Source organism: Amphibalanus amphitrite, unplaced genomic scaffold (genome assembly GCF_019059575.1).
Source record: "Amphibalanus amphitrite isolate SeventyFive unplaced genomic scaffold, NRLGWU_Aamphi_draft 001087F_arrow, whole genome shotgun sequence".
In the NCBI taxonomy this organism is placed as follows: Eukaryota; Metazoa; Arthropoda; class Thecostraca; order Balanomorpha; family Balanidae; genus Amphibalanus; species Amphibalanus amphitrite.
In genome coordinates this window covers 173,577-176,340 of record NW_024882581.1, presented here as the reverse complement: position 1 = coordinate 176,340, position 2,764 = coordinate 173,577, and the positions used below count along the sequence as shown (strand labels likewise).

General features: G+C 50.8%; 1 long non-coding RNA gene across 1 annotated transcript; it reads left to right on the top strand.

Annotated features, from left to right (window-relative positions):
• Window positions 1-272: 272 nt before the first annotated feature.
• On the top strand, window positions 273-1,291 carry LOC122369974. Its single transcript, XR_006254498.1, has 2 exons — window positions 273-529; window positions 863-1,291. It is a non-coding gene; the product is annotated as an uncharacterized LOC122369974 (long non-coding RNA).
• Window positions 1,292-2,764: the final 1,473 nt, after the last annotated feature.

Sequence of the window (2,764 nt, the reverse complement as noted above, 5' to 3'; positions counted from 1 at the left end):
GGCGTTTTCAGCTATCATGCCACTGATGGTGCGTGCCAATTGGTATGGATGTCTGCGCTGATTGAGGGCAAACAACGGCGCCGAGCGACCGTGCAGAAGGGCTCATTACATCTCAGACAGCTGGGTCTGAGGCCACTGTGAAAAAGGTGACCGTGCGATAGGCAATCGGCGTGTTAATCCATTCATGCCGATGCTATTCCTGTCCTATCCAATCCGCCCTGAGCCCTCCTGTAGAGCTAGCAGCCCTATCTGTGATGGTGTGACCGCGCACGGCGCAGCATACATACATCGAGCCTATCCGACCCAGCCAGAGTGGGTTTAGATATGACATTTTGACGGGGATCGTTGTCACGGGACCCCACTGCGTGGGGCTGCAGCTATGACATCAGGCCGCTGGTCACGGGACACCATTTGCCGGCCGCGAGCCCGGTATTTAAACCACCCCCCACCGTCCGCCGTCAGCAGACCTCCAGTTGTCGGTCAAGAGGACGGACTGATTTCGCGCTCCTGCAGCTTGCGTCCATAACATGTGAGTAACCACCCAGTGGTGAATTGTCGTTCACGGCAAGCTTTGGTGGACGCCATTGCTTGTTTATCTTTCGTAACAATGCTAGGATTTTGGTCTTTTTTTAAACTGAGATGACAAACTATTTTTTAAAACGTCATGCATATTGCATAGCACTTAGCACTTAGCAGGCATGGTTCCAACGTTATTAATGGGTAGTTCGCAACAAGAATGACTAAGATTCAGTCTAAAATCTTATTCATTACTGATGCTTAGTTATCCCTTAGTTATCTATTTATGACTTTTATACAACCTTTTAACTCGCTTATAACTTTTCATTATTTTGGTCTGTTGCAGATCAACATGCCTACCGGAAAGGAGATGGGCCAGCAGGCTACCGATAACCGATCCAACCAGTTGAACCCGAACAACCCAACCTACCAGGGGGGAGCCAACCGACACACCGGCAACGCCGACTCCTTCGGGAAGTCGGCGGCCGACAACCGCTCCAACCAGATGAACCCCAACAACCCCAGCTACCAGGGCAAGAAGTGAGCGCTGCCGGGCCTACACGCCGCGGTAGCACTGCCATCGTCCAGTGGCGGGAAACATTTCCCATCAGCGGGTCGGGTGCCACAGCTGCGCTGACGCTTATATCCTGTTCATTGAAAATGATTCGCTGATCGCTCAGTAAACATGTAAACATGCTCCGTAAACTCGCTTAGGACGGCAAACACTGTGCCTCGTCTTTGTCAGAATAAGTGAACAATAAACTGAAACAGTAAATGCCTGGTTTCTATTGTCACGAGCTGAATGAAAGCCGCAACTCGAGCCAGGGAGGCGGTAGCCCGATCGCAACACATCGAAGGGGGGAAGGGGGGGGGACACGCCGTACTCGATCGGCTTGCGGGCCCGATGCTATACAGTGACGTACTGCTCTATACACGGCTTTTGCCTTTTGGTAACACCACGTAACACGTAGCATAATGCCGGCGCTGCCAAACGTGCATCCAAATCAACGAACCGATTCCTGGGACCAGGGCTGCGGAGTCGGAGTTGGAGTCGGAGTCGGAGTTGTCCGAAGTTGACAATTCTGCCCGGAGTCGTAGTCGGAGTCGCCAAAATCTTACCGACTCAGGCTCCGGAGTCGGAGTTAACGCTGCATGGCTCAACGTCATGCCCTGCACCTGTTTGATTGACGATACTGCGCTTGAAATTAGATTTCGTCGAAAAAAAGACCATTTCGCTGTTTTGGAAGAACGTTTTCAGCGAAAGAAGAAGACGGTGATTTCCCCAGAACCTGCTTTTTAATTCTGCATGTTAGGTATCTTTAATGCATATGTGCAACGCAAAGCCTTGGAACGCACAAGGGACCGATTCAGTCTCAGCAGCCGCAGGCGATGACTCATCCCGCACCCAGTCTTTCGGCACTCGGGTCAGCTCGTCTGCTCGATTCGCTGCGCTCCGCACTACAGAGTTACAGACAGCGACAGCTCGAGCTCATCCACCAGAGCTGTCGAAGCATATCGACTCTGCGTCTCTGTGTGCTTTCGCAGCCGAGTGCGGCCGCTCAATGCATCATCGAACCAACAGTACCTACACTGCCTGCAAGTCCGTGCGTAGACCAATGACGAGCATGTCCAAACCGATGGCCATGCTGACGCCTCTCACAGCCGCATTTAGCTCGGCAACATTTAAGTGTGTGAAATCATCAATATCAGTCCAGGGTGTTGATGTAGGGAGCACTAATTTTTTCTCTTGAGGCCAAGTCACTTGACTAACGTGACCTCTTAACCCGACCCGACGTTGAGTGGCATAGGTCTGAAATATATGCATGTATGTACGGAAAAAATGTAGAACGGCACCGTAGGCGTAGATGTGTGATATTCGTGAAAAAACTAAGCGGGGGAGAAGGACGTCAAAAAGCCTCCCCCGCCGTAACACGCGTCAGATCCCCCTCTCACATAGCCCGAGTGACGTTATTCAAGAGCTAAATATTCGTAGCTACTCGTGAAGTGGTGAATAAGCCTAAAGCACCCATTCTGAAGCTACAGAAGCTACTGTGCATATTCGGTGCCACCTAGTGAAATACCTCATCCATAGGCCATTAAATCAGTCCCTACATTATGCTCAAATATACAATGTATTACTTGTATATCATCACGAAAGGCTAGTACCTAGCTTTCTATCCCTCCGGTGGGCTAACATCGAAGCCTCTCGAAACAGAGCCTATCGACAGCGATTGTCGCGCAAATACAA